We start from the raw sequence: 7,798 nt of genomic DNA on the forward strand, positions 1-7,798 counted from the left end.
TTCCTTTTAACATTGTGAAGGGCTCACATACTGCCCATTTTGGCCTTTATACTTTAATTGCTTTTAATTAACAAAATGAAAGAGATGCACTGAGTGAAACTGCCTCTCAATTTCAAAATACACATAATGATAGACGTAGATGTATCATAGAGGATAGTAAAGATATTTCAGTGGGACTTGGACTTCATTGCATCAAGTTTGTGTTTGTGTTTTATGTTTTATCTCTTTATGTATTAATTCATGTTCAATGTCAATTATATTTAATTCATGTATTCAGACAGTAAGGTTCTATATTACATGTTGTTCTTTATGGAACCTAAAGGGATCTGATTAGCACAAAACAGTTCTGTTATTGTTACAAGCTAAAAAAAATCTGGAACACTTTAGAACGGTGTACTTATTTTCTCCTCTTCTGTTCTTATCATAAACCTTTATCCACTCTTGGCTGTACTGAATATAAATGCCCATCATTTTATTCTGTATTTAAATACTGAATTTTTTAATGTTTTTGAATGAATGAAGTTATTGAATGAATTTCTGTTTTATACAATACTTGCTGCTTCCTCATTCCCCTCCATTCACATTAAACATAAAACACACACACACACACACACACACACACACACACACACACACACACACACACACACACACACACACACACACACACACACACAAACCACAACAACTGCATTTCCTCAATGTAATGCTGTATAAATGTAAGTAGGCCTGCTTATTTGTTTCTTACTTTATGGCAGAGCTGGAGTCTGTGCCTTCCATTTTCTGCTATAACCTCCTTTCATTTCACTGTATGGCCTGCATTCTTTTTTAATGAAGGAATCTTCTAACAAAACTAGTTTTAGTGAGATTTTTAAGGCACCATAGCAATGGTCTGAATCAGATTCATGTGAGCTTTAGTCATAACCAGGCAAATATTGAATAACGCTAGAAAATAATTCAGACATTTCAAAAACTCTAAAATGAATGTATGTGTTTTCAATCGCTCCTCTACACTTTATTTTTTTCACCTGTTAATTTACATTTTTAATTTACATAACTTTTGTAAAGTCATCTAAACATTTCCAGGGTTCCCCTTTTTATTTAATTACAATAGTGTTCTTTTAAAAAAAAGATACTGGCAATAAGTAAGTACACTGACATCAAGACAAGAATTAAGTAAACTGCATTTCCAAAAAATGCTGTGTAATTAAAAAAAATGGTCAGAAATAATAACAATTAAAAAGTAAATTGACGTATTTAACATGAATTCTGGCTGAGAATAGCATTTTAACAACTCATTGTAACAACTCATGAAAGAATTTTAAAATAGGATCATTTAAATACATACAAGTACTTCAATGGCCTGAAAACTGTATGTTTTTTTAAAAAAAAGATAGCAATAGAACTTCTGCAACCGCATTAATCTATTTTGCACAAGTAGTTTACAGGAAATAAAGGCAACGTCCACTTCTGCTAATTTCAGCAATCGTTGCTTTCTTCTTAGTCATGCATCGCAGCTGTGACACAGGTTTTTGGGAAGGCATCATCATACCAGAGACTGTACACTAAGGAGGAAAATACATTGAACGCTGACCTTTAATAACCCTCACCTAAGTAGAACACACACATTAAGCGTTTGAGAATGGTAACTATTATAATACAGTGCAGGTAAAAAGCAGTGGGTGCTGTAAAGGTCTGAGTCTCTGTGAGCAAGGGGGAGAGGAAATGGGCTCAGTGACCTTTGCAGGCAATTTCCCCTGTGTTCAAACAGCAGCATGAAAGCCAGGTCTGTTTCTGAAGTCTGTGCAAAATGTCAATTGCAACTTATCCCACCAGCAGAAGGATTTTCTCTGAAAGTAGATTCCCTTATTGTGGCCGTCAGCTTTTAATTCATTGCACATGGATGGTTTGACCCTATCCTTACTCGTTCTTAGTCTGTGTCTTTTTTTAGGAAGTACAATTCATCCCAAAATGAAAATTCAGTCATCATTTACTCAACCTCGTGTCATTCCAAACCTGTACGAATTTCTTTCACAATACTTTCTAGACTGTTTTTGACTATCAAAGTCAGTGGTTCCAGAACAACATTGGACCCCATTGACTTATATTGTGTGAACAAATAAACACTGAGAGATTTTTTTAAAACATCTTCTGTTGTGTTCCACAGATGGAAGTAAGTAACCTGAGGGGGAGTAAATGATCACAACATTTTTGTTTTGGATTAACCAACCATTTAAGGTAAAGGTTGTAGGTTACCACATACCAATAGTTCTCATTTCACCCTAAATATATTATTTCCATCACAATATTAGTAACTGATCTGATGTTTCCTTTAGATACAAAATGAAAATAATGAAAAACAACCATCATATCCGCACAAGGCAGCAGCTTAAATACTGAACCATCAATGAAACTACGTGCTTCGGTAAGGAGGGTGTGAAATGCTCAATGACTTCTTTTTACAGTAAGCGATAGATGGAAGTAGTGTGGGGAGTGGAACAACTGTATTCATGGTTTTAACACCACACCTCATTATGATGAAATATACATGTATCAGTCAGCAGAAAATTCCCTATGACAACTTTTAACTATTTTTTTCAGAGACTTTAGTACATGTAAACATGACATTGCAAATGTAGGTTCCAAATGTGCCATTTCCATTTCCTTTATGGAAACACGGCAGCGTCGTTGCTGTCTGTCTCTGCTAAGTCACTGCTCTTGTCATGAAACTGCTCTTTTGCAATGAGGGGAATTCCTGGTTCCTTCTCTGACAAGCCCTTTTTTTCCCTCCGTCTCCCTTTTTCCCTTTTTTGTTTTATGGGAATAGAGGGCTGAACCAGTGAGATGTTTTTACTCAGAAGCGCTTTGTATTGATTCATTATGAGGGGGCGGGAGACTCCCTCCCACTGCTTCCTTCTTACTGGGAAGTGATTGCAGGCTTACGGTACTGTGAGTGAGTGAGTGAATGTAAGAGGGAGATAAAAACAGAGAGAGAGAGAGAGAGATATTTAAGCTGAGAGAATACAGAAGTCATATTCAGAGGTCACAAGAACTCCGCTCATCTCTGGCTTTACATGTGAGTTGCTGGAGGCTGTAAAGGCAAATAAGGATTGTGGATTTTAAAGCAACAGCTTGATCCATGATAGTCATAGGCACACAGGAGCAAGAGATATGAAGTTGATGTTGACAAGCTGGGATAAGAATGCCTCTCTCCTTATCAGATAAGTAATGGATGTTTAGTATGACATAAATGTCATAAATAAATGTTTGAACTTGTAAAATTAATTGTGAGAGATGTGTGGTGGTTAAAAAGAATCTTACTTACATAAAATCTCATTATTGTGTTTTCGTGAAATTTTGAATAATTTAATAGTGATGTCAAAGCTGTGAGCTTCTACGAATGTAGTTTTATATCAATTAAAAAAACGTGGCACGTTGTTCATCAGAGCATTGTATATATATAAAAAAAGCTCAATCTGGGACTTCAGAGGGGGTTTCCAACTGTGCACCCATCAGGGCAGTTTGACTGGTTCAGTGCCGTTTATTGGGAAGAGACAGTTTCCTGAAAGTTCTCAGGTGTGGCATGTTCTCAGTTAAGGGCATGAAGTTCACTGCTTTTTTGCTGCATTTAAGTAATGATCAAACATTAAACAAATATGTGATGGAGATAACATTGAGACAAAATCCTGAGGTGAATTACACTAACCCTCTGGCCTTCGCAGAGATACATCTATGAGTTTATTAGCTGTGTTTCTCTTGTTCAAGTAAAACGACAGCAGCAAAAGTGTATCAAGAGTCCTGAAGTCTGTAATTGTCAAATAAACAGGGCTTCTTGGTCGTTTGTTCGTGTATTTTTTTAAAGCTTCCAGAGGTTTTCAGGTTTGGGTAACTGATTGGACACAGTTTTAGTTGAAATAACAATTTTAAAACACACCATGGCAACAGCATTACTAAATGAGTGTGATTTTTAAAGATTCCTGTTCAGTAAATGCTGACAAAGTTCATCTTGAGCACTAAAGCCCTGAGAACTGAATTCCATAGATGGTGTCCATAAAGAGTTCATCTATGGGCTTAGTTCTTCTGGCATCGTGTTCAATGTCTTCCAAACAAAAAGACATCAAATAATTTCCATAAATAAAATTTACTTTCTATTCTATTCAGCCCATTACATTTTTCTGTTTAATTTAAAATTTATTGATATCAAATACGTTATATACTGATGAGAGTGTTTGGTTGCCATATAATCCTACAATAATATGTATATGTGTTATGTATATGTGTTATGTTAATACTTTACAATCAGCGCAGTGGTGGATCGTTTACTTTTGAGATATTTTATGATATCTATGTTTTATGTGTTCTCCAATAAACGTTTACAAATTTATTCAAATACCTCCCTGGGATGTTTTTCATTATTTTATATAATTTTGTATTATTTAATTATTATAATTTTTTATTTATTTAATTTAATTATGTTTGCATATTATGTCAGATGCACACTCCCATTTATCAGACACTGTGAGTGTGCTTATCAAATGACCAATGTCTGTCCACTACTTCCGTGTCCTTTTTCAAGAACCCGGCTCTTATAAGTAACATAGGTGAACTGTTCAGCAGTGCCTTTTAGAGTGGCTTTGATATAGATTCGCCTTACTTGTATGTCTGTTGGTTGAATTCTAAATGTATTGCCTGACAGCATGGCCAGATTTTTTCACCAGTCACTGGTGAGCTGACGTTATGCAAATGATGCACTGACTCCCACGCTATGACCGCAGGCATTATTCCCAGCAAATGACTCAGGATCGATTCCTTGGAAATCTGAAGTAATGGACACCTTCACAAGACAACTGTTCCTCTGAATATCATAATGACCCATTCAACAATCATTCAGTGAAGAGACTATAACAATGATATATAGTGGCCATGTTCTGTTCAATACAGTTCTGTTAAGAACATCTATGATCTTTTTATGCATTACAATCCCTCAGATATCTGTATTTTATGTAGCAATGGGTTCTTCTAAAATTATACCTCATTTTTTGGAGACCAATAGTGCATTCTCATTTCACCATTGTTTCATGGAAGTGTTACTTGCTTTTGCAATTGTACGTTTATATCTTGACTGCAGTTGTAGATTTCTAAACTGATATCACCTAATAGTTTAAGCCATTTAAAAGTGTTAGTTGAGGATTAAATACATTTTGGTTAGTCAAAAACAAATATATTACTATAAACCATTTATATTCTTTTTTCACACATCCAAAAGAAATATATATATATATATAAAAAAAATTATCATTCATACAGCAAGAAAAATTTAAAGATGAAGATGAATATTACAGTGTGTGTGTGTTTCACTGAAAAATACAACTGTGTGATTTACACTGAGAATTTTATTTAGAAATTGCTAGATTTCACAAATATTACAAAGAAATGCAAAGTAACAAGGGTAGTAAGAAGAAAAACTAAAATAGTAATCTTTTTGTATTTACTACTTTAAAATTACTTTAAATTAATTTTCGCAGTGTTGTGTAAATAAGGTTAAAAAAACTCAGAATGTGATTCACACATGTGATACAAAATAATTTTACATTGTATATTATAATATTGATATTATATCATTCAGTTTTTGTAATAGAATGAACTTTGTAAATAAATATCAAATTCTATATTGCACTGTAAAAAATATTTTTCTAAATAAAACAAAGTTTGCTCAAGCACATTTCAAAAGAAAATACTATTTCTACTTCAGAATTTCATGTTTAATTCAAAGTGTTCCTTTCAGTTTCTTTGTTTTACTACCACTTTGAGTGAAAATTGTTTTTGCGCCAATTTCTTTCAGTGTACATCTATATGATCATATTTTTATTTATTTACACTCTATATTTGTCCTCTACCTAGACTCTCTGTAATCACTCTCTTCTTTTTAACCCAATTAAATAAGCTGATAGACAGCACGAAACAGAAACATTACAACAATATAGCCACACTATAAGATCACTACCTTTTGATTTTTGTCTTCTTCTTCATTTACCCTGTGCCCCTCTGGAAGTCTTTTCCTTTCCCACACCTTCTTTCCACCCTGTATTCCTGTTCAAGGGTTCCCTCGCACTAAAAACTGCCCGTTCTGATAGCTGATCCACACAGATGTGCTGGGGTAAGTGATCCTCTTTCATGAAGTCTGGAAGCTTTCAGTTCACACAGAACACTCTCTGGAGTTTCCCCCAGCGCAGCTCCCCTAGCTCTCAGGGTCAACTCTTCCAGCCATGCTTCACTGGGCATCTCATGGTGGCTGAATCCTGTTTGTTTGGAGTAACATTTGGCAAGGGAAGCACACTTGATTGATGGTAACAAATAGGACTAAAAATAAACTTTTTGGTTTGGTCCATAGAAATGGTAATACTCATGCTCAGCTGTGTCCTGATAGTGTAAAGGGTCCCTGGGCATATGGCTGGAGGCAAGAAGTGGCCATGAGTCTTCCAATAAGAGTACCAGCAAGAAACCAAACTGAACATTGAATAGCCTGTCTTATAAAAGTTTGGATAAAATATGCTCATTATAGTATAATTGCTTGGATTTAACAAAACAATAAATCCACAGGCATAACAACTGAGGGTATAGTCCGAATATATATAGTAAAACCCAATTATATAATTTTGGAAGAAAAGATCTAATTAAAAAGGCTGAAAAACAGGATTACAGGTACGTCAACAACAAATACATAAACTGTGTAATTTTAAACAAAATTGTGTAATCTGTGTAATCTGCATATTATTATATACTGAAGATACTAAAAATATAATATATATATATATATATATATATATCTGTAAATTGAAACAACTCTGTAAATAAATTTACTGGAAATGTTATTGCAGCAGTCTTAAATTGAAGCATATTCTTCCATATGATTAAGAAATGAAGTCAAAGTGAAACAATGAAAACCAAGCATCTGATTAAACAATACAGTGTTATTTGCTTGAGTCATGAAAATGGAAAAAAAAATAAAGTACTTACCCATTTGAAGATTCTGTGTGCTGTTCTGTGTAACATACACATCACTTGTAACAAATTTAACAAAGGTTTTTGGTATTCAAGCAGCATATTACATCAACAACATGAAGCCTACGTCATCACGAAGCCTATCAGTCATAATTGCCACAAACTGGCCTGGTATACTGAGCATAAGTCATCTGTTCTGATAAGCTGCATTGTAACTGACTTTCTGGAGATATGATTGTTAATCTCTGTTTTTTTTTTCTTTTCCAATTTCCTTCTGCACATAAGCATATGCTTAGAAATGGGAAACATAAAAATCGAATAAATAAAATAGTGGTAAAACACTGCTGCCAAGAGAATGATGTGTATTTAGCTACAAGCATAATGCAACATAAGATTGTTTGAATAATATTATTTATACATTATATTATTTAAGGAAGTCAACCTAAAAATTGTGTTATATCCATAAAGTATATTACAGTAAAACAAAGTTAAAACAATGCTTTTAACATCACTAATGACTAATGAAGCCATCCGTTGACATATCTGTCTGCTGTGGACAGTGTAGAGGTGAAGCATTATGTCATTACATCATTTTCCAGACCTTATGACACCTTGATCTTAACTTGGAATAAACCAAGGACAAGATCTAAATCTAAAAACGCAGAACATTCATAAAACAAGAATGAGATATGATTATTCCTGTTAATTATGATGTGCATTTAAAATACACAATTGCAAAAGTCTTTTGCATATCTTGGCTGGGGGGAAAAACATCCTACATTACAATATAAGGCAG

This window comes from Carassius carassius, chromosome 30, assembly GCF_963082965.1.
Source record: "Carassius carassius chromosome 30, fCarCar2.1, whole genome shotgun sequence".
Lineage (NCBI taxonomy): Eukaryota > Metazoa > Chordata > Actinopteri > Cypriniformes > Cyprinidae > Carassius > Carassius carassius.